The sequence below is a fragment of the Entelurus aequoreus genome, linkage group LG08 (genome assembly GCF_033978785.1).
Source record: "Entelurus aequoreus isolate RoL-2023_Sb linkage group LG08, RoL_Eaeq_v1.1, whole genome shotgun sequence".
Lineage (NCBI taxonomy): Eukaryota > Metazoa > Chordata > Actinopteri > Syngnathiformes > Syngnathidae > Entelurus > Entelurus aequoreus.
Window position 1 is genome coordinate 23,790,625 of NC_084738.1, and position 26,231 is coordinate 23,816,855.

The 26,231-nt window shown below is 38.0% G+C and overlaps 1 protein-coding gene across 4 annotated transcripts in view; it reads left to right on the forward strand.

Moving 5' to 3' along the window:
* The window catches only part of bahcc1b (BAH domain and coiled-coil containing 1b), a 209,877-nt gene that overhangs the window by 21,012 nt on the left and 162,634 nt on the right, over window positions 1-26,231 (forward strand). For all 4 annotated transcript variants that reach the window (XM_062056041.1, XM_062056039.1, XM_062056043.1 and 1 more), the window contains exon 2: window positions 15,026-15,090. The gene's annotated coding sequence lies outside the window, so the exon portion shown is untranslated. The remainder of the gene's footprint in view (window positions 1-15,025; window positions 15,091-26,231) is intronic.

Genomic DNA, 26,231 nt, shown 5'->3' on the forward strand with positions numbered 1-26,231 from the left:
GTGGAAGGACCTGGGGCCTATTCAAATATTAACACTGAATTAGTATTCTTAGTCATGATTTTAATGCCATTCAATCAATCAATATCCTTTAATTAACCAGGTAAAAACTAATTGAGATTACAATCTCTTTTCCTAGAGTGACCTGACCAAGAGGGCAGCAAAACAAAGTTACAGAAATACATACATATAAGTACAACAAAAACAATAATTCAGTCAATAATTATATCTAACCTACTTACAGTTTACAACCATGTGGAATAAATATGAAACTGTGTTAATCACAAATAATATTTATTTGACACATAAACCTTAGGCTTAGGTTATGCTTTTAGGCTTAGGTTATGCTTTTATTTTTTTGTTTTTTCTGTATTGTGTAGTTATAATTATATGCTTTTACTTGTAATTGTATTGAATTGTGGACCCCAGGAAGACTAGTGGGTTGTTGAGGCAACCAGCTAATGGGGATCCTTAATAAAAATAAATCAATTAGGTCAGGCTGATTAGAAAAATAAGTGCTAACCAAATATACTGCACAAAAGTGAACTAAAATTGACAAAAATACATTTGTATGCAATTATGTTGTGCTAAAATAAATAAACTAAATTAATAATGAATATGTTTCTTAACTAAACTCAATAAAATTAAAGTGCAAATGAAATAAGGCTGCAGCTAACGATTATTTTTCTATCGATTAATCTATAGATTATTTTTTCGATTAATCGGTTAATCTATAGATTGTTGTTTTTTTTCGATTAATCTATAGATTATTTTTCCTTTTACCGATTATTTTTTTTATTCAAAATGAAGATGAAAAAATAAATGTAGGCCAGTTTTTTCAAAAGGCATGGCTTTTATTTACAAAAAAAAAAAAGTATGGCCACTCAGTCAACATTGACAACAACATGACTAAATATTCTGTAACAATGTAAACATTTAAAACTTTTAACCTTTAACAAAATTAAAAGTAGCTTATTTGCTTTTTAATGTGCGAATATAAAAGTCAACATCCAGTGCAAATCTTAATATTCTGCAATAGCATAAGCATTTCAAAAGTAAAAGTATTGCTTATTTTGCTTTAAAATGTGCAAAAATAAAGATAAACATCCAATACAAAAAAGTGTAAAACGAAATATTCTGTAACAACAGTGTAAACATTTCAACAAAAGTGAAAGTATTGCTTATTTGCTAAAATGTGCAAAAATAAAGATAAACATCCAATACAAAAAAGTGCCAATCTAAATATTCTGGAGCACTGTAAACATTAAGTATTGCTTTTAAAATGTGCAAAATAAACATCCAGTCCAACACAGTACACAATAACCAATTCTACTCATTCCAGTGAGTGACTAACAGTTGTAATGAAGAAAGGTTAGCATGTCTACATGCTCTGCTTCTTTTCATGTTTACAATATTCCCAGCAGCTGAAAATAGGCGCTCAGAAGGGGTCGATGTGGCTGGAACTGAGAGGTAATTAGCCTTCACCTCAAGCCAGGACTGCGAGTGAGCTGAGCTGCAGTTGAAGTTTCTAGAAGGTCAACGGGCTTATAGTGATGTTACTAGTAGTTGACTGGGAGGTGTTTATTATCATTTGGGGAGAGTCCGCTGCCTGATGCTCACCTGCTAAAAACATATCTGCTCGACGCTGAAGCGCTGACTACATGAGTTTGAGTTTGAGTTTATTTCGAACATGCAAGCATACAACATGATACATCACAATTTCCAGTTTCTTTTCAACATGTTCGAAAAGGAGTAGGAAGAAGCAGAGCTTATTTAATCCTACCCCTTTTCTTTACATAACAGTTGCAAAACTTTTTGTTCACTTCCTGTTTACAATTTTTTCACAATAAACTCCATAAGTAATTACAATAAAAATAAATAAATAAATAATAGTAAGAATTTAATAATAATAATTGGTGAAGTAAGTCATATTTCATATGATGAGATAAGTAAGATTACTTTAAGAATGAATGAATGGATGGATGAAATAAATTGAGAATGTTTGTCATGGTTCTTCTTCATTGTACTTTGTAAACACTTTAAGTTTGAAGAGTTTCTTGAAGTGGATCATATTAGTACATTGTTTGATTGCTTTGCTTAATCCATTCCATAATTTAATTCCACATATTGATATACTGAAGGTCTTAAGTGTTGTACGTGCAAACAAATGTTTTAAATTACGTTTTTCTCTAAGATTATATTTCTCCTCTTTTTTTGAGAAGAATTGTTGTATATTCTTGGGTAGCAGGTTATAGTTTGCTTTGTGCATAATTTTAGCTGTTTGCAAATTCACTATGTCGTGGAATTTCAGTATTTTTGATTCAATAAATAAAGGGTTTGTATGTTCTCTATATCCAACATTATGTATTATTCTAACTGATCTTTTTTGTAACACCGTTAATGAATGAAGTGTACTTTTGTAATTATTTCCCCATATTTCTACACAGTAGCTCAGATATGGTAACACTAGTGAGCAGTAGAGAATATGAAGGGATTTTTGGTCTAGAACATGTTTTGCTTTATTCATTATTGACGTGTTTCTTGCAACTTTATGTTGTATATTTTTTACGTGAGATTTCCAGTTCAATGTATCATCAATCATTATACCTAGAAATTTGGTTTCGTTTACTCTTTCAATTTCTATTCCGTCTATTTGTATTTGTGTTTGACTTTCTCTTCTACTATTACCAAATAGCATTATTTTAGTTTTACTAAGATTCAACGATAGTCTGTTTTTGTCAAACCATCTTTTTAATTTGTTAATTTCTTCTGTTATTATTTGTATTATCTCCTGTGTGTTCTCTCCTGAACAAAACGCTGTTGTATCATCCGCAAATAATACTAACTTTAAATCTTTTGTAACTTTACAAATGTCATTTATATAGAGATTGAATAATTTAGGTCCTAGTATTGATCCCTGAGGTACACCACAGGATATATTTAGCGTTGTAGACGTGTGTTCGCCTAGCTTCACGTATTGTTTCCTGTTCGTTAGATAACTTCTTATCCAGTTTAAGACTAACCCTCTGATGCCATATCGTTCTAGTTTTTTGATTAAAATATTGTGATTAATTGTGTCAAATGCTTTAGTTAGATCCATAAAAACCGCTGCTGCACATTTTTTACTATCTATTGCATTGGTAATTTCTTCTGTAATTTCAATTAAAGCCATTGAAGTTGAAACATTAGCTCTGTATCCATATTGGATACACATGCGCTCTGAATACGCACTGCTGATTGGCTGATAATGCTTTGTGTGTACCAATCAGATGGTTGTGTGGGTGGGACAATGCTGCGTGCTGAGACAGAGGCAGAATGAGCAAAGCAGCTTGTTAAGACTTTAGCAGCTAAAGTTAGCTTTAGCTTAGAAACTTGTTCGGTACACCCCTGTACCGAACCGAAAGCCCCGTACCGAAACGGTTCAATACAAAACACGTACCGTTACACCCCTAGCAGATACAAATGACACATTCATGTTTTTGTGTAATGATGACATCGTATGCTCACGCGGACGATTGACTAGTTGATGGTTTTCTTTTCAAATGTTCGTTCATAGCCGTTGTGCTGCTATTATAGGCCATTTACGCTCGACACAGTGTGCATACAACAACATTATTAGGCCGTTTATTGAAATACTTTCACACTTTTGACGACTTTTGGCGTGATTTTTCCCCCTCGCTCGCGCCGCTCGCATCGTCTGCTTTGATCGTCTGCTTTGCGCTTCGCCATGACGGTAGCGTGACGTAAATATGCGATGCGACGCGTCGACGCACAAAAACGGCGTCGACGTATTTACGTAACCGATGACGTCGACTACGTCGACGCGTCGTTTCAGCCTTAAAATGAAAATACAGCTTCACCACTTTAGCCGTAATTTTTGCGTAAACTTATCTATGAGCTTAGCTCCAGACTTCTTCTGTTTGTTTGAAATTGTCATTACTGCCACAAATGGTGGAAAAGTGCTACAACTGAGTACCCCTGCAGCCCATACGGATCAGAGTTGAGGAACTTATTTTTTGCCGGCAGTCCATGGGGCGCTCAATTGGCCTTGTGGTTAGAAACACTGCTCTACATAACATGTAATGGTGGTTCTTTGATCAGAATTTGCCATAGACTGTTTTACAAACAGTCTTTAAACCGCTAACTGACTGTCTCTTCAGGATGCGCAGTTTTGTGGGCGGTCTTATTTACTCCTCTTCACTTAGACTGCGTCTTCTCCTCATCATCCTTGTTGTAGTTTTTAGCGCTTCCCTATCGAGTCTACTGGCAGATGCAAGTTCGAGCTATACACTGCTTTACACTAGAAAAGCCAATAGCGGAGGATGCTTGTGCATCTATGAACCAAGTCTGCCCCACAACAAGTAGCTAGAGAAAAGTAAGGCAGTGTTTCCCACACATTCATTTATTTGCGGCGGCCCGCCACGAAAGAATTACGTCCGCCACAAATTATTTATTTATTTATTTATTATTATTATTATTATTATTTTATTTTTTTTTGTCCTGTCCAGCTTCTCAGGCAAATCATATAGTTGATGTAGATGCCCATATAGGCTGTTCAGATTTACTTTACAAAAGAGAAGTGTAGGATACTTCTCTTGTTGCCTTATTTGTATTTGACCACTACTGTTTTCTGTTTATTTGTTACTGACTGTGGCAGGACACCTCTGCCTCTGTTTCACTTTATGTTGCTGGTAAATAATATGGTTGTAGTAGTAGGCTAAAGTTAAATTATTTAGTATGCACTAATTAAAGGGGCAGAGCTTTAAGAGACATTTTAGCTTTTATATTTTATAAGATATATTTTTTGGAAGAACTTTCAATGGAATCAGTCAAAAAGTACTCTTTTTATGTGGAGACTTCAACATTGATCTCTTGAACCCCAACAAGCAAAAGTCCATTAATGATTTCACAGATACAATGTATAGTATGAGTTTGTATCCTCAAATCACAAGGCCAACCAGAATTGCAAGTCACAGTGCTACACTTATTGACAATATATTCACTAATGTCTTTGATAATAATGTAACACGTGGACTGTTAACAACCGACATCAGCGACCATCTGCCAGTCTTTACTATTTATGATGGGAACTACAGGAAGAAGAACATTGACAAAAAGACATTTCAAAGACTATGTACAGAGGAAGGAATGATTTTCTTCAAGAAGGATCTGAGGAAACAAATTTGGGACAATGTATATAATGAAGATGATGTAGATGATGCATATGGGAATTTTGTCAACACCTTTCTAACACTCTATGATAAACATTGCCCATGGAAAGAACGTAGTAAGAAGCAAAAGAAAAACAACCAACCGTGGATGACAAAAGGACTGAAAAATGCTTGTCACAAAAAAAACACATTGTATCGAATATTTATAACACAAAGATCTATAGAGGCAGAAAATAAGTATAAGAAATATAAAAACAAGCTAATTAGTATACTATGAACATGTAAGAAGGAATACTACAGTCAATTATTAAACAAGAACAAAAACAACATGAGAGCAACATGGGGCATCCTAAATACCATCATTAAAAATGGTGCTAAGAACGATTACCCCCAGTACTTTCTAGATGGACATACAAAAAATGACAATATGAACCAAATAGCTGAACGTTTCAATGATTATTTTGTTAATATCGGAACAAATCTGGATCAAAGAATTCCAAATGCAGATGATGGGTCAGTTGAGGACTTGAGTGAGCTCATAGACAGAAATCCCAATTCCATGTTTCTTAAAAGTGTAACAAAAGAAGAAATAATCAAAATTGTAAAAAATTGTAAATACAAGACTTCAACTGACTGTCATGGAATAGACATGGTAACGATAAAAAAGGTTATAGAAGACATTTCAGAACCTCTGACATATATCACCAATGTATCATTTTTAACCGGAAAATTCCCAGACAAATTGAAAATTGCAAAAGTCGTACCAATCTATAAGAATGGAGACGTACACCAGTTTACTAACTACAGACCAGTTTCATTACTTCCACAATTCTCCAAAATCATGGAAAAATTATTCAATAGTCGATTAGATTTATTTATTAACAAAAGTGGGACGCTCGTGGAGAACCAATATGGATTTCGAGCAAATATCTCAACATCAATACCATTAATTAAAATAACAGAGGAAATTACCAATGCAATAGATGGTAAAGAATGTGCGGCAGCAGTATTCATGGACTTAACAAAAGCATTTGATACAATTAATTATGATATTTTAATACAAAAATTAGAACGATATGGCATCAGAGGTTTGGTATTGAACTGGGTAAGAAGCTATTTAACCAACAGGAAGCAATATGTGAAGATGGGTGAAAATATGTCAACACGGCTAGATATATCCTGTGGTGTGCCGCAGGGATCAATACTGGGACCAAAATTGTTTAATCTTTATATAAACGACATTTGTAAAGTTACAAAGGACTTAAAGTTAGTTTTATTTGCAGATGATACAACTGCTTTCTGTCCAGGAGAGAACACACAGAAGATAATACAAATAATAACAGAAGAAATGAACAAATTAAAAAGATGGTTTGACAAAAACAGACTATCTTTGAATCTCAGTAAAACTAAAATAATGCTATTTGGTAATAGTAGGAAAGAGCATCATACGCAAATACAAATAGACGGAGTAGACATCGAAAGGGTAAAAGAAACCAGATTTTTGGGAGTATTAATAGATGATAAAATGAACTGGAAATCTCATATACAAAATATACAACATAAGGTGGCAAAAAACATTTCAATAATGAATAAAACAAAACACGTCCTGGGCCAAAAATCACTTAATATTCTCTACTGCTCACTAGTGTTACCATATCTGAGTTATTGTGCAGAAATATGGGGAAATAACTACAAATGTGCGCTACATTCGTTAACCATGTTACAAAAAAGATCAGTTAGAATAATACATAATGTTGGATATAGAGAACATACAAAAATATTTATTAAGTCAAAAATATTAAAGTTTGGTGATTTGGTAAAATTGCAAACAGCTAAAATGATGTACAAAGCAATCTATAACCTGCTACCAAAGAATGTACAACATTTCTTCTCAACTAAAGAGGAGAAATATAACCTTAGAGGAAAAAAATAATTTAAAACATTTATATGCACGTACAACACTTAAAACTTTTAGCATAACAGTATGTGGAATTAAATTATGGAATGGATTAAGTAAAGAAGTTAAAAATTGTACTGACATGATCCAGTTTAAGAGGTTGTTTAAATTAATAGTGCTTACAAAGTACAAAGAAAAAGAATTATGAGAAAAACTTCCAACCTTATTGAAAATATTCTTCATCTCAGTATGTTAATAATGACTGAATTAATTAATTACATATTACAAACTGTTGTATATACTAATTCATAGATGTTATTTTATTATATAAAAAGGTCAGTAAATGATTTTATATAATTGTAAATGCTTTGAAGTGGGAAAGGGGTAGGATTAAATAAGCTTTGCTTCTTCCTACTCCTTTTCGGGCATGATGTAAATGAAATGATATGAAATTGTGTGATGTATTATGATGTAAATGTGTTCATGTTCGAAATAAACTAAAAGAAAGAAAAAAAGAAAGAAAAACCACAATTAATAAATATATTTCAGTGAATAACTTATTGTTCAAATCTGTATATAAATATGTACATAAAGTGTTGTAATTATATTGTAAAATGGATGGATGGACGTTTAAAACAAAACTGTTATTATTAATTAGTAAGTATAAATTTTTTGAGCCTTTTTAGAGAAAATCATATTGTAGTAAATTATGCAAATTACTCGATGATGTCATGGTGACCACGCCCATAGCCACACCCCCACAGCCACAGGTATCTTGGCAGTTTATGGGAAACACTGTAAGGAACCTATTGACTACAATGGAGCACTCGCGTAGAGCTTTCCCGGTAAATTTCTACCATATATGGAGATATCCGTTTAGGTCACCAATTGGAAAAACGTCACAAATTGGGCAAATTCCAAACGACTCGCCTGGAGGAAGTATTAAGGAAGGCAAGATTGTTTTATAAATATATCCGCCAGGTGGTTTAGGTTAAAATGTTTCGGGACTTATCCATCCATCCATCTTCTTCCGCTTATCCGAGGACGGGTCGCAGGGGCAGCAGCCTAAGCAGGGAAGCCCAGACTTCCCTCTCCCCAGCCCCTTCGTCCAGCTCCTCCCGGGGGATCCCAAGGCGTTCCCAGGCCAGCCAGGAGACATAGTCTTCCCAACGTCTCCTGGGTCTTCCCTGTGGCCTCCGGTTGGATTTGGCGGAAACACCTCCTTAGGGAGGCGTTTTCGGGTGGCATCCTGACCAGAAGCCCGAACCACCTCATCTGGCTCCTCTCGATGTGGAGGAGCAGCGGCTTTACTTTGAGCTCCTCCCGGATAACAGAGCTTCTCACACTATCTCTAAGGGAGAGCACCACCACCTGGCGGAGGAAACTAATTTCGGCCGCCTGTACCCGTGATCTTGTCCTTTAGGTCATAACCCAAAGCTCATGACCATAGGTGAGAATGGGAATGTAGATCGACCGGTAAATTGAGAGTTTTGCCTTCCGGCTCAGCTCCTTCTTCACCAGACGATCGATACAACATCCGCATTACTCAAGACACCGCACCGATCCGCATGTCGATCTCACGATCCACTCTTTCCTCAATCGGGAAGAAGACCCTGAGGTACTTGAACTCCTCTACTTGGGGCAAGATCTCCTCCCCAACCCGGAGATGGCACTCCACCCTTTTCCGCGAGAGAACCATGGACTCTGACTTGGAGGTGCTGATTCCCATCCCAGTCGCTTCCCACTCAGCTGCGAACCGATCCAGTGAGAGCTGAAGATCCTGGCCAGATGAAACCATCAGGACCACATCATCTGCAAAAAGCAGAGATCTAATCCTGCAGTCCCCAAACCAGATCCCCTCAACACCCTGACGGCGCCTAGAAATTCTGTCCATAAAAGTTATGAACAGAATCGGTGACAAAGGGCAGCCTTGGCAGGACTTATGCACATCCCAAATACACAAAAACAGGTAGTGATAGGTAAGAAAAGTTGGTTTTGTATAATAGGTCCTCCTTTATTCTACCAGGTTGGCTTCCGCTTTACAAACTTACAACAATGAGTCGACGGGTAAAAACAAAGGTATTTTGTTTAAAAAAATAATCATAAAAATCCAGCTTTATTTTCATTAGACTAACTGGATTTGAAACAAATCACTACATTAACATATGACGAGCAAAGTACACATGGGCATGGTCCAACAGCCGTGCAGCAAGTACAAACATGAATATCCAATCAAATATAGTATATTTATATAGTACAATCAAAAACAATAAGTTTCACAAAGTGCTGCACAGTAGGTAAAATACACATTTAAAAGCGGTTTGTACAAATTGATAGGCGGATCTCTGCAGTGACGCGGACCCTGTATCGATCTATTGTGGTAAAGAAGGAGCTGAGCTGAAAGGCAAAGCTCTCAATTTACCAGCCGATCTGCGTTACCAACCTCACCTATAGTCATAAGATTTGGGTTATGACCAAAAGGACAAGATCAGTTTCCTCCGTCTGGTGGCGGTGCTCTCTCTTAGAGATAGGGTGAGAGGCTCTGTAATTCGGGAGGACCTCAAAGTAAAACCGCTGCTCCTCCTCATTGAAAGTAGCCAGATGAGGTGGTTCGGGCATCTGGTCAGGATACCTCCGGATGCCTCCCTGGGGAGGTGATTAGGGCAGTGCTGACCAGTAAGAGGCCACGTGAAGACCCAGGACACGTTGGGGAGAGTATGAGTCCCGGCTGGCCTGAAAGCACTTTCGGGATCTCCTGGAAGGAGCTGGTCGAAGTGGCTGGGGAGAGGGAAGTCTGGGCTTATCTGCTTGGGCTGCTGCCCCCGTGACCAGACCTCGGATAAGTGGCACTGCCTCATGCTTATGTGGCAGGTGCGTCGATAAGTAGGCGAGAAAACCATTTATTCCACCTCTAATTTCACGGCTTTATTAATCGAAACTAAGAATGAAATACCAATAACGTCAGGTCGATGTATTGCATTGCTCAATAGTTGACATTTGTAATAGTAAAAATGCAAAACATTGTATAGTTATAATGTAACAGATTAAAACTGCTGCTATTGATTATTTTAGTAATCGAGTATTTTATTGATTAGTTGCAGAACATTTTTTAGCCTCAATCTATATTTTAGGTAAAACTGTTGAAACAAACAAAATTGTTTTTTTGTCGTAAATGATAAATGGGTTATACTTTTATAGCGCTTTTCTACCTTCAAGGTACTCAAAGCGCTTTGACAGTATTTCCACATTCACCCATTCACACACACATTCACACACTGATGGCGGGAGCTGCCATGCAAGGCGCTAACCAGCAGCTATCAGGAGCAAGGGTGAAGTGTCTTGCCCAAGGACACAACGGACGTGACTAGGATGGTAGAAGGTGGGGATTGAACCCCAGTAACCAGCAACCCTCCGATTGCTGGCACGGCCACTCTACCAACTTTGCCACGCCGTCCCATAACTTGTTTTCTTCCTTGTAATAAATGCACACCAACAACATTGAAATTCTACTTTTAACATGTGTACATTTTAAAAAACAACAACTCAATAATCTGTTAGCTGCCACGCAGATCACAGCTCTCACCCACCAGCACCATGTGCGCTCTATTGCAGCGACCATGTGGAGACTTTGTCAGCGTATTTGAAGTTTTGGGCACTCAATGTGGTCCAGATTTGATCAATTTTATTAGTTATACTTAAGCAATTATTCAAAGCAACATAATATAAATCAAAGCTTATTTCCTAATGGAAATAATACATTTTATTGATACATTTTTGCAGCCTTTTAACAGATGATGTGGCATTAGCCACTTTTGCCGGGGTAAATCCCTGGATATTGCAGCATATCACATTTAGACTCAAGCTGGCGTCTGGTGTGACGCACTGTGCATGCAAACAGTTGATCTTTGATATTACTAGGCTTTGATTTGTATATGTTTCAAATCAAATTGAGCCCTCCAAGGCTCTAAATGTCACTATTTAAAAAATAAACACTGCACATCTAAATTGACTTGAACATGGCCTTTCCATTTCCGTTTTTTTTTTTTCATTTACTCAATATTACTTAAAAATAATTGATACAACTTTGATATCAATCATGAATCAAAAGCAGCAGAAATAAGTATAAAGTGAATACAACAACAAGTAAATACAACATTAGCTTTTCAACTCAAGAGACGATTGCTGGGTTCCCTATGACGTCATATCTGTTTTTCTTCTTTGCGGCTCAATGCGACGTGATGGTCAAGCAGTTTGAGCATAGCATTATAACAAGTGAGAGTGAGTGCAGAGTTTGAGCAGAAAATGCCATTATGCTGTTCTATTCTTGGGTGTTCCAGTCGTTCAAAATAGAAAGATAGGAAAGAGCTTTCATAGAGCCCTGAAAGAAGTAATTCATAAAGGTTATAAAGTCAAGAAAAAACGAAAGTGCGTCAAAGGAAATGGCTCTTAAAAAGAATCACTTTCATCATCTTGTGGAACACAATCGGACCATGCTTGTGTCTGCAGCGATCACTTTGTAAAATGTTTGTTCCAACATTTGATTTGTTTGAGAAACTTTCTGTGATGCAATCGAGGTTATTCTCTGCTACAATAGAAGTGTTTGAGAGCAGATCTAAACGTAAATAAAGGACAAGAGATCGCATTCGTTTGTGTTTTTTTTGCCTAAATATAACTACGAAGTCTTAGTAGTAGTAATAAATATTGTAACTGTTTGTCCAATCCACTGTCTTTTCGTTGTCGATTTTCATAACAGAAACGCAAAGCTTAGTTGGTGTTGTTGTGCTTTATTCAACACAGATGACCACAATATAGCGTCTTTGATGCTATTCCTTAGCATCAAGAAAATATCCTTAATAGTGTTGATAAACTAGATGAATACATCTTGTCTAGGCTCAACAGCATATACTGAATCTTGACATCGCTAGGAAACATTGCTGAACAACAGGGACATATGTAGCTAAATAATGAGACAAAACATGAACTTTACACCATAAAACAACCACAGACATGAATTGTAGATGAGACTAATATTAGTATAAGGAAATCAACTGCAAACAAACGTTTCCTTTTTCTCATTAGCGTCACAATCACAGCAGCACAGCACTTGTATGTCAATCAAATATGTTACTTAGCGATGCACGAATAAGTCCAACATTGTATTTCACAGATTAATGTTCATTTTGTGGACTTCTCCATATGTAAAGAAATGATGTGCCTTCAATCTTTTCTTCTTTAAATCCTTGTGAGTGTCAAAGAAGTGAGGTTTAGGCGAGCAGTAACATATTGGTGATTATGAATGGTTTAAATATTTCAAAGAAACATTTCTTCAGAGTGTATAAAACCACTCCATCTCATTTTAAATATTTTTTCATGATCACGTATATATATTTTCCTCTAAACCTTTCAGTTTAGAGGCAAACTGAAAAGCTAGTGGTTGTGGCCTTAAACAACCGCATAGAGTCTATGCCATGCAATGCAGCTCAGAACACAATAGTCCCAATGCTACAATATCATAAAAACAGAAGAATGGAAATTGAAATATGCTCAACTGAAAGAAAACACTATCAACAAACTGCCATAGGCTAGAAAAAATCCTTGATTTTTGCCCATTCTCCTTGTGTCACTGCATGGCTAACGTCACAAGTAAATGTGGTAGCAGTGGTTTTAGTTTCAATTTCGACTAAGTCAGCCAGTCTGAGGGCTGTCGAGGTAAGCGGGTTCCACTGGGCGGGGGAAGTAAATATCAGGCAGTGTCGCGCCTTGAGTACAGCTCTCATGCTACCGCTCAAGATGGAAAATTGCTGGTTTGACTTTATCTCCCAATTCCATGTACGTGCCGTTTATACAGAACAGCAACATGTGAGACTGGCAGCTTTTACAGGCTGTGTGAATAATGCCTCATGCAATAAAGGCCTGGTGCTCTCTGCAGTTGAGTCACAGACACAGATGGCCTGGATTAGAGGAAATGCGGTCCCTTTTTTCCTGTCTCATTGGACGCTTGTGTTGTACACAGCTCTGCACAGACACAAAAATTAGATGATTAAACTGCTTGGTAATTGTGTTTGTGTGTGTGTCAGTGTGCATGTGTGTGTGATCAGAGAGGTTAAGACAGGAAAGCCCTGCTCCTTGTGCACCAATGACCCTTCAAAATCAATGTGACAGACCAGTTGATTGGCTGGAGGGTCCTGTCTCTCCGCCCCTAATCCCTCAAGGTAGGCCCTAGGCCTAGCCTGCTGCGCTTAACAGTGTGAGCGCGCGTGCATGTGTGTGTGTGTGCGTGTGTCTCTGTGTGCATCTGTGCACTTGCATGTGTGTCTTTCTGCACTTAATCCTTCAGGAAAGACCAAAAGCCATGGGTTGGGGTACTGGTGCAGTTACAGGGGTCAGGCCAGTGTGTGTGTGTGCACTTCTCAGTAGTCCAATTAAAAGTGCACAGTGAGTACCTATGTGTATTCCATGTGGCTCAGTCATGTGTTTGGAAGTAGTAGCGGGTTATCAGGGCGAGGCGAGGGGCAAATTTTAGGGCAGATTGGGACGGATAACCCACTTTGGGTGAAATTAGACGCAGGCATCTGGATTTGACCCAGGGCCCTCGCTGTGACCCAATAGGTCAGCCAGGGGTCACGGGGCACAAAGCAGAGCGGTGACCCGCCACAGGTCAAGCATGTGGGCGACTGAAAGGACGTCTTTGTGGGGCCTGGCATGCTCGCTATTTCCCATGAGCACCAGGGGACTGTGTCTGCCCAGGAAACGAGAGCAGAGAGACAAGGTGTGTGTGTGGATGGAAACCATAATGGATGTTTGTTGAGATTTGGGCTTGATGTCTGATTATCTCTGACAAGATGTCTTGATTTTTACTTGCCACCAACCATGTGGTTGGGTTTGATTTTGTTTGTGTTTGTTGGATACTTTGCCACTCCAAATCATGTTTTAAAGCAATCCAAAATAATCACACACTCTTTAATGGTCAGTGGAAGAAAAAAAAAGGCATCAATGGTCTTTTTTTATGCCCATTCCAATCTAAATTTCCTAGCCATCTAAACATCTTGTAGAGGAGAGAATTCACATGTCGGCAAGAGGGAAATGTGCTCAGTCTGCCTGTGGTCGCCGCTTGTGTACATCTGTTAGCGGCTCCTTAATGAGAGCGTGCATGCCGCCTCCAGTCCTTGTGTGTGGCCCTCAGAGAGGCAGAGAGGAGCCCTCTGCTCCAGTAATCACATTTAATTACACACCAGCATTAGACGGCCAATGAATAGGGTTTTAAGGCAGGCCTCTCACTGGAATTGGCCGCATCCCGCCGAACATTGCCTACCTTTGTCTGGGCCTTCCCGTCTATCTTCTATTAAGACTTTTGTCATTTGACCATCAGCAAAGCACTACAGTCTAGCACTAACAACTGCTGGACTAATGCTACACATTAGGAGCTGCAAGGTAAAGCGGACAATAGACGTTTTCTTGGCGGAACGGCGTGTGTCGGCCCCATTAATGAGGCAAATGGACCACACATTAGACTCATCAGTAATCACGTCGCCCTACCAGATAAAGGCTCCCTAGATAAAAAATGATGCTTAAGTGAGGTTTATCATAAAAAATAAGACATTCAAAGTATACAAAGAGTTTGTGTAGCACTGTAAAATTATTTTGGGAAGTGTTTTTCTTTAGGCTCGGAGAGAGATGCCAGGTTGCCATCTGTGCACAATTTAACGCACAATGCGTGTTTAGCGTTAATATGGACATCCATCACCGTGTTTACATGCACAATTTGGTTCTCCCTCCAGACAAACCCAACTTTTGGTCAACACATGTAAACACGGGACACATTAATGCTTGGCCTCTAATGTAAACACCTTACTGTGGCATGAAAACAAACTTAATGTCTTCACTTTATCAGCTTGTGAAAACACCAAAAAGTTCAAAGTAGTGACTGTCATATCCATGAAGTTTCTCATTTGTCTTCCAGATGTCTTCCCTGGGTACACAAGGATCAAATAATATCAGAGAAACAACATCAACATGACCCCAAAGGTATTTGAAAATATTATGTACAATTTCTTGAACTGCAACATTTCCGAGCAACAGTTTAACCATGTTTTAAAAGCTATGGTTACATTTCACTCTGTCCAAATACTTATGAGCCCTTGGAAATAGACGTACTTTACATTAATGGTAGTAACTCCTAAAAGATAGAGGTCAGTTTTTTCTGAAACATAATAACTACTAGTTATTTGTTATTGTGGCGTCTAAGTACTTAATACTTACGCCTTGCATGGCATACTACACATGAAAAGCCTATTTATTCCATTTATAATACTACTACTATAGGGTTGGACAATATTACAAATTTATATGATATATATTATACAAATATTTAGTCTCTTTTATTAAGAAAAAAAACGCCCTCTTTAACCTCATTTAGTACATTTTCTACTAATTGTATGACCTCCTCATCACTTCGGCAGAAAAAAGGCCCAATTTTCAACACAAAAACATAATTTACCAATGAAAACATCCCTCCTTTACCCTCTTTCTAGCTCGCATGCACACACACACACACACACACGCACACGTACATGCACTCGCACACACTCAAACTGACCATAAATCCAGTTTGTTTTTCAAAGGCCAGACTCATAAAGAGAAGAGGTGACAGAGCAGCACTGATGGGTCAATACAGCCCCTCTGACTACACGCACACACACAAACACACACACACAAGATACATGTCCACGCAAATATGTCAAATGTCAAATTTGCATGAGAACGCGCTTGGATTTTATTCATATATGCGTATTGTATACATGCGCACACGCATTCAGGAAGTTAGTGTGTTTTGAATAGTATGTTTGAGTGGAACAGAATGACTGTGTGGATTCATGCTGGCTTTCCTGTATTAAATCTGCTAGAAGGCTTACTGTGTACGGGAGTGCTGACGTTCCAGGCCTACCGTGATGATCTATAGCCTCTGCGTGTGTGTGCGTGTGCTAAACCCTACCTGTTACCAGTAATATATTGCTGGGAGGGTGGATTTTATTCAGCATATTTGAACATTCGTGCCCATTTGTGCACGCTTAAATCAGTGTTGTTTGCACGTGAGCGCGTCCACGGAGGCGTGCAGCTGCATGCTCCAGAACATCCACCTTTTTGTAGCTTTTAGGGTTTGGCACGCAGAGGGTGGGAATTCCTTCACATTCATATCAAGACAGAGGAGTGTCTCACTGGCGACTCCGCACGGCTGCAAACATTCGACACAGGGGAGTGATAATTTACTGTCCGAGTGGGCTGCAACTAAAGGCGACTCAGTAACGTGGTGGAGATGGGGCGGCCCGCGTACAGTATATCTCCCTGTAACTGACGCTCAAGTTAAAAAGTCAGGCTCTCGATATCAAATGCTTCTATGGAGGTGCAACGCACATAATTAAAAGAGCTTCCTTTTTCACTCGCTCAGTTGTTTTGATTGGTAGGATTGTTAGGGACTTTTACTTGAACTGCAACATTTATATTGATATTTGTGAGAATAATCAACTTCACTGAACAACAGAAAACATGACAACCGTCAACATATTCCTAAGAATGAACTGCTAGGTCCCAAATAAGCTATTTATAACAGGGCTGAGAGTCTGTAGAATTCTACTAAATATGCATAAAATATGGTGGTTTTATGCTTATTTACATTGACTTTCAATGTGATGAACTAACCTGCAATTTTGCAAATATCCAGGCTTACTTACAAATAAACAGATACATCGAACAAGCTGAAAAACTGCTACTGCAATAAATAACTATTACCACAGTTTAACAGTTGTTTTTTTGCCGTTTTACAAAATTAAAATGAACAAAACATCAAAAGTGGCCAAGAGCATCCTTTTGATTCTTAAATATAAAGCTTGGACAGCACATATCTGAACTTTTAAATCTCCTGTTCCAGTGTTATAGTGTATCATTCTGTAACTATAATAATAATAATCTATCCTATTTACTTTGATTTTACAATCAAACATGTCAATGTTACGTTATATAAATTTACCAAGAATCCACAGGCTATAACAATATTTTTTCACAGTAAAATACTGTAAACAAAATGTACAGCGACATTATAAGAAATGACAAAAAAAATACAATACACTCATATTTCAAACCAATTAACTGCTATTACAGTAATGCAATTATTATCCAGTAATTTGCTGTGAATTTACAATGAAGATTTTTACAGTGTAATTTTCCTGTCAAACAAGATATTTCCAGACTTGTTTTGGTGTGACTTTAATAGTGCATCTAACACAGTCAAATGTAATAAAGTTTCATTAACATAAAATAAATGAAGTACTAAATGAATTCAGCAGTAGGCCTACATAAAGGATAATCTTGTTAGAACGGTCACATTCTAGAATACAGAGAAGTTGACATACAATGCAAGTAGTCTCCATGCATCATGTGACTTCTGCACAGGACAGTCAAATTGGGGGAAAATAGTGCAGTTGTCATTGAGTTAAATAGACTTGCCTTTTACTTTGTTTAGCAACAAAATGTGTGTTTCATTCTAAAGAATTTGGAACAGTTTCTAGATTTTAGCATCAGACCTTGTGAGACTCTCTGACACTCACTTAGTCTTTGACATAGCTTTCAACATTCCTCCCAGTTTTTTTTCCCCTCCCTTGTGCGGGATATACTATCCTTCCCCCTCCCCGCATCCTCCCTGCTCCCTTTTTTCACATGCCCTCCCCGCCTCTGCTTGTTCTCCCTTCCTCTTCCTTTCTTCTCTTCTCATCGAAATTCAGCCCTCGCCGTGGACGCCATTGATCTCGCCTTCCTGCATGTTTGAGAGCCGCTGGGCGGGCCGAGCGTGTATTTTTTTTTTTTCCTCCCCTTTCTTTTTTTTGCGGTGGGCAGATAGCAAGGAGGATAAGGACGGCAGAAGTGGACAGGGCCGGGGCTGCAGGGAGCAGAATAAGAACGCTAAGAAGGGCGGAGGAGAGGCTCTAACAGTGGCGAGGAGAAGAAGAGACACAGGCTCGCCTCGTGATCTTCCGCCTCTCTTTTAGAGACACAAGAGAGCAGCTATTTAGTGGAGGCTGCACATTATGGCCACTTTACTCTGATTGTGCCAAGCTGTCGAGCGAAAAAACAGTAAAACGACTTACAAAAAGCCCCTGCCTTTTGCATATAGATAATACATGCCACTTTGCACTCTCCCTCAACATGTGGCCACATTTAGATGTGACCCACCTTTAATCCCCCTCAGGCCGCACACACACACAGGTTCACTCCACACATCCACAGCCCGACATTAGAAAGGTCAGCAGGCTTATACCCAGGCTGTCCTGAGGCCAAGCCAAGCGACCATGCAGTCCCCCACAATGCATCTCTTCTCCACTGACTATACCCCGCTGACCTTTAAGGAGACTCTCATTGCTGCCAGACCTCCGACAGACTGCAGCTCCTTTAGAAAAATCACCAGGGAATCTTTTTTTTTTTTTTGGGAAGGCACCGCGTATACAAACCACCCTTGGGGGAGTTGCCTTTAAAGAAACATGTATTTATCAATGTTTTTTGTTAAATTGTGCTGAGTATAGAGTGCAATCTTGTTGTAATTAGCTTAATTTCCACTAAGCAGATAGAACTATCACTAATCGATACATTTTTTTCCCCATTTTTATTGGATTAAATTAAACATCAGTCGAATTGATGTCACAAATTAACATCTTCTTTTTAAACTGCTACAATATTTTTGTTTATGATTTTTTTAATGCAAGTTCCCTGTTGGTTGGTACGAAATGAAACAAGTCTTCACTTTTATAGCAAAACGTGACATACACACTCAATAATAAGTTATTCATCAAGAAATACACAAAATGGGTAACACCAGAACAAATGATAAATGATAATGATAAATGATAAATGGGTTATACTTGTATAGCGCTTTTCTACCTTCAAGGTACTCAAAGCGCTTTGACAGTATTTCCACATTCACCCATTCACACACACATTCACACAATGATGGCGGGAGCAGCCATGCAAGGCGCTAACCAGCACCCATCAGGAGCAAGGGTGAAGTGTCTTGCCCAAGGACACAACGGACGTGACTAGGATGGTAGAAGGTGGGGATTGAACCCCAGTAACCAGCAACCCTCCGATTGCTGGCACGGCCACTCTACCAACTTCGCCACACCATCCCCAAAACAAAACAAAAAACATTATTTAATCTACTGTAATATATTTTTTGACAAAATGGTGATATCATCAGACTTCTTTTGAAACACATGTGCTGTCAATCAACCATTTTTCATATTGCTTTAAATCTCAATCTAAAACCTGGTCCCTACTTTGAGTCGCATTGTTGGCTGCTACAAAATGACCCAAGTCCACACTAGTATAGCACAGAGCGGCATACACACTCCAGGATGAGTAAATAACCAAGAAATACACAAAATGATTTTTTACGGGCACCAGTATCAGAATTTGGGAATAATATTGCAGAACATCTAAACAAGCTATTGTCGGTCCAAATTAATTCATTATTACAAACATTATTAGATTTTCCAGTTATTTGCATTGTCACCATATAACACAAAGCTATGTGGATATTTTGTTCAGATAGCTTTTAATTTATTGACCTACATTAGATTGATTTTTGCATTTTAATGCACAAAATGTATCAAAGCGGCACCTGCATTTTTTTTAATTGTTTTAGGGTCTTTGTCATACATTAAAATACAAACAATGTTATGAGCATGTACATTAGTGGCTCTTCTTTTACAATGACTCATATTCCCACCATAGTTTACCTTGAGGATTCGCATTCCACGAGCGTTTTCTCCAGAGTGGCTCACGAGGGCTGATCACAAGCTGCAGCAAGTTGTGTGTTTGTGCGTTCGCTGACAGTACAGTCTGCGACACGACGCCCCCTCTTCTGCCCCCTCCCTGCACTCGATGTGCCTCTCGTTAGGGGCCTCTAAACCTTGTGCATTCAAAAGCAAATAGGCTGCCACATAAAGATCATCCCTCATTTCTTCTGCAGTCACTCAGAGCCCCACAACCACACACACACACACACACACACACACACACAAAGAGGTGCCCCATCAAAACATGCAGCCAGCCCCCCGCATCCTCTCCACTTTTTTAAAAGTGTCCTGTGTGCAACAGTTGTATGTATGTCCATGCATTTGTGCACCAAAGTAACATCTGCAAGGGATTTATACAGTGAGATGATACCCAATACAAAATAACTAACACATTTGAAACTAATTTCAGTGCCCCTTTTAGTGACCCCAAACATTGCGTGTGTGTGTGTGCGTGTGTGTGTGTGTGTGCGTGCTTGCGTACGCCCACAGTGGGCTTGTATCATTATCTTATTCATGCATGACTAAGATATGACGAATTCCACATTCCCACAGGTGTTCCCTATTCCCAGTTACCATGACGACTTTGCCTTGGTGTCCCCTCACTCACCCTTAAGCATGGCTCCTTTTATGAATTGAACGGAAATGGAGTTTAGTCATGAATCACAGTGACATTTCCAACGTTTGAACGGCCACAGAAGTCAAACAATTTAGAGTTTTGTAGAAAAATATTCCTTAAAATGTTGCTTTTTTTGTGCGTTTGTATGTCTCTCTATAGAGGATTAGTGCGATAATAACCATAGAATATACTTTTTTGTGTGGTGTCGCCACCAAAAAGTGTGCAAAAGCAGAACTTGTTAAAAAATTTATGTTGACTAAACCAATTTCTTGATCAGTGCGTCACAAAATACATATTGATTACCGCAGCACCAAAATAAGGTAATTTATCGTTTTGCAGAAAGAATCTTTCAGAAAAGCAGGGGATTTTTTTCCTCATAAATGGAATCACTCTACCAGTTGAAAAGATTGAACTACCAGTTGAAAAGATTGAACAACTGCCTTATGTTTGAGGAGAGAACACACAGAAGCAAATACAAATAATAACAGAAGAAATTAACATATTAAAAATATGGTTTGACAAAAACTAACTCTTTGAATCTCGGCAAAACTAAAATAATGTGATTCGGTAGCAGTAGATGGGAAAGTCAAACACAATTACAAATAGAGTAAAAAATATGACGATAATAATAATAAATGATTAAATGAACTGGAAACCTCATATAAAAAATATACAACATAAATGAGCAAAAAACACGTCAATAATGAATAAAGCAAAATATGTTTTGGACCAAAAATCACTCCATATTCTCTACTGCTCGCTTGTTTTACCATATCTGAGTTATTGTGCAGAAAAATGGGGAAACAACTACAAATGTGCGCTTCATTCACTAACTGTGTTACAAAAAAGATAAATTAGAATAATACATAATGTTGGATATAGAAAACATACAAACACTTTATTTATTGAATGAAAAATATTGAAATTAAACTATTTGGTAAAATTGCAAACAGCTAAAATTATGTACAAAGCAAACTATAACCTGCTACCCAAGAATGTACAACAATTATTCTCAACAAAAGAGGAGAAATATAACCTTAGAGGAAAATGTATTTTTAAAACATTTTTCTGTACGTTCAACACTTAAGACATTTAACATATCAGTATGTGGAATTAGATTATGGAATGGATTAAGCAAAAAAATCCAACAAAGCACTAATATGATTCAGTTTAAAGGGGAACTGCACTTTTTTTTTTTTTAATTTTGCCTATCATTCACAATCATTATGAAAGACAGACGGATGCATTTTTTATGCATTCTAAATATTAAATAAACATAAATAAAAGTTCCCTTACTACAGAGCCAATGGGAGTGCCACTATTCCGCACATAAAATCCAAAAAATAACCATTCAAAAAGCGCCAACAATACTCAATTTACATTTCGTGATGTGAATATTAACCAAGTATTACTGGTATTGTTATTATAAGCATTAGCGCAGACGAACGAGGGCGGCGCCGCGTCCCTGCTCCCTGTACATTTATTGTAGATCATAAATCATGCCTCTCACCTTGACAGTAGATGGCTGAGAATATAATTTGGCAAATTGAGACACTTTGACAACCATATAGGACCTTGAACTGCATTCGAGAACAAAACGAAAAGCGTTTGTTCCCCTCTGAAGTCATCCTGATGACAGCAGACATTGTACAGTAAGTCATGTTTTATTATGCTTGTTGGCTCTTATAAAGTCTGCAGTGGGCAGAAATCAGTGATGAAAAATTTAAAAAAACAAACGTTGTGATGCATTATTGAAATTAATGCGCCGCGTATGCTTAAAATGATCAAAATATGTAAATATTAAACGTTATTATAAATGTGCCTATTACTACATTACATAGATAGGCTCCAGCACCCCCCGCAACCCCAAAAGGGACAAGCGGTAGAAAATGGATGGATGGATATATATTACACCATGTGTATAAAACCTCAAAGGAGGTTTTTGGATGTGTTTTTAGGGGCTCTATGGGCTCCATTGTAAGCATACTTTTGATTGCATTTATTTAACATTTAGAACGCATTTTTAAAAAATCCATCCGTTGTCATGTCTTTCATAATGATTGTAACGATATGTAAAATTCCCCAAAAAGTGCAGTTCCCCTTTTGAACACTGTTCAAACTACAAGTGTTCACAAAGTACCAAGAAGAACAATTATCATAAATATTTTGAACCTTTTTTCGAAAAAAAGAGATGATGATTATTTATGTATTTATTTGTTTACTTACTTATGATATATTTATTATTTATTAATTCACTGTTCTGTTACAAACAGAGAAAGACATGGGATAAAACTGCTATGATATAAAAAGGGGTGGGATTAAATAAGCTCCGCTTCTTCCTACTCCTTTTCGGACATGCTGTAATTAAACAACTGCAAATATGTGATGCATTACATTGTAATTGTATTGTATGCATGTTCGAAATAAACTGAACTGAAATCTAGTAGTTTTTTGCACTTGTTTTTACATTCGTATGACATGAATATTAAATGTTACCTATAGCATTGTTTACAAACAGTTAACAGATGTTTTATAAGGGGACAAATTGACTTGATACTATTTCTAATGAACAAAACTCCCTCAGTATTATACTATATTGTGTGCACTCTGGAGGTTCCACTGTAGTTTAGCTTTAGATGCCCTTTGTCAGGGTGTAGTTCTGCAAGTGTCCAGCAGGTGAAGCTATGGTTCATCCTCTTAAGTTCACTTTTGCTTCAGACAACATGAAACCAGCTGACCCCACAGGTCAGAGGTCAGCACCCACACGTTTCAGTTGAGCTCATTCCGAATTTGTTCCTCATGGACCAAAACCTCCACGGCACAGGTGTGGAGTCACTGCATCGGTGGTCATGTCGGGCCCCAACTACAAGGATGCGACTCCTCATCTGTCCTCCTCGTGTAACCTTTGACCCCACCCCCGTTCTCCTCTGTCAGAAGGGCCTGTTGCATACTTGGCTGTTGTCATGGCAGCAGCAGATTCTTTGAGGCCATAACGAGATCATCTGTTATGTCACCCGACCTGATGCTGAACCACACGCGTCCACTGGCGCAATTTAGTGCATTTAAAACAAGACTTTCTTGTTTTGGGGGTGAGTGGGGGATGCAGGAATGTACAGCGGCTCAGCTGTGGGTGCGCTTCACCCACTTCCAAATTTTATTTAAAAAAAAAAACCCCAAAACAATAGGTGGCACATGACATGCGTGACAGGAATGGATGAAGAGGGTAGAGGCAGATCTGAACCTGTGACACACACACACACACACTTTCACATCTGGTTTGGCCATCGGCTCCTGCATGCAGTTGACGTGCCCCTCCTCCCACACATTAATTCTCCCCGTGGTGCTGCTCCTCATAGCTTTCTCTATCAGTGGCAAAGTAAACCCACCATGTGAGAATGATGAATGGGCCATCCTGCGCCGGAAACACACGTTAAAACCGCCTGCTGCGCACACACACACAGAATCCCTTGCTTTCTCGCTCTCCCTATGCCTTTGCCGCCCAACTCCTAACAAACAGGGAGCGTAGTGTCTTGTCCATAGGGTCCTGCATCTCTCACACACACACATGCACCTGTGTCATGTGCTGGTGTTTAAATTGACGCGCCATTAAAACTAGATCAAAAGCTTTTGCGCCAAATTGTTGTATTAATGTCGTCAAGAATGTAAGGACAACAGCAGTATAAACACAACATAAGATCAGACCCGATAACAAGACATAAATGCTCAATTTTGATGTTTTGACGCTGTTCCATACAAAATAACCATCACTGGTAACCATCAATGGTATGTTGCTTATTTTATGTTTGAGAATATTTCTGTTCTTTTTAACACATGCCAAAGTGAACAGGCTTGTAGTTGCTAAGACATTACACTGTGAAAATTTACCAGGATTTCCCAGCATTTAACAGTATTATTTCATAGTAAAATACAAAATGCACTGTAACCTTACAACAAATCACTGGAAACATTGCAGTACTCTTATATTTCACAACATTTAACTTCACGGTAAATGTTACTGTGAAAGTAATGCAATTATTAGCTGGTGATTTACTGTGAATTTACAATGAAATTCTTCACAGTATTAAATAAGATCTGCTTCTTCCTACTATTTTTGGACATGCTTAATTGTCCTCGTATGTTTAAAATGTTCCTCATTAGAATTTTGTTAAACTAAAAAAAGCTTTGCAACCTGCCGTTAAATTCCTTTAAAAAAAAGAAAAAAAAAGATTCCAGTGCTATTTTAAAATGTAAAACACCCACCAACCAAGAAATGTGCAATTCGCAATGAGAGCTGTTTCAAAAACGATGCCAAAAATGGTTCACAATATCGGAGAAGTACTAATTCAACAGTGTTTATTATTGTGGTAATGCTGTCGTTTCAATGCTGTAGCCATTTTTCATATAATTTACTCCTTTAGCTAAATATTGGCTTACGCCAGGGCAGCTGTACCTAATCGTGTGGCCGGTGAATGCAGCGCCTACAGCATTAAATCAAATTAATGTTGCAAATAAAAAATAATTTTATTGAAGGAGCCTGACATCAACCAGGGAAAATGCTCTAACTCCAGGTGGTCCGTAACTAATTAAATAAAGCATCACTGTGAGAGAAAATCCCCTTAGATGCATTGAGAGAATAGTAGGAGGGGGAAAAAAATTCCCCACAAACCTAAAAAAAAAAAATGAGAAAAGAGTTTCATTTGCTGTCAAAACATTTGTAGTGGAATTAAACATATGGATGCCAAAGGCAAAGTGAGGGCTGGAATACATTAAAGCTGCACAATGTTACACTAACCCTGCAGTATCTTACACCGCTCACAGAGATTAATGGAATAAAGGGGAGAGAATAGTGTGTGTGTGTGTGTGTGTGTGTGTGTGTGTGTGTGTGTGTGTGTGTGTGTGTGTGTGTGTGTGTGTGTGTGTGTGTGTGTGTGTGTGTGTGTGTGTGTGTGCGTGTGCGTGTGTAAAAAATCAATATTCTATGAAACCTGTCTTTCGCTGTTGGCTTTCCCCCGTCATCCTCGTCCGAACTTAAAATTGTACGCATTCCAAACTGTACAGTCAGACTTCCAGGTTAATGAGATACATTTATTTCACATTATATATGACTTGTGTGCTCATGCTTTTGATCATTCTTGCATTTATTTATTGAAGCTTAAAAAGACTACATTTTAAAATCGATGCATTGATCGTTGAAAACTGAGTCACATTGCTGCTTTGTATTTTAATATCATAGTTTAAAATCTGTATGTTATGTTTTTGTTCAAGTCTCATTCCTATAACTTTAGTTATTTTCTGTAATATTTCCTAAATATGGGGTGTAAAGGGTCATGTATCTGCATTTATTTATTGAAGCTTAAAAAGACTACATTTTAAAATCGATGCATTGATCGCTGAAAACTGAGTCACATTGCTGCTTTGTATTTTAATATCATAGTTTAAAATCTGTATGTTATGTTTTTGTTCAAGTCTCATTCCTATAACTTTAGTTATTTTCTGTAATATTTCCTAAATATGGGGTGTAAAGGGTCATGTATCTGCATTTATTTATTGAAGCTTAAAAAGACTACATTTTAAAATCGATGCATTGATCGCTGAAAACTGAGTCACATTGCTGCTTTGTATTTTAATATTATAGTTTAATATCTGTATGTTATGTTTTTGTTCAAGTCTCATTCCTATAACTTTAGTTATTTTCTGTAATATTTCCT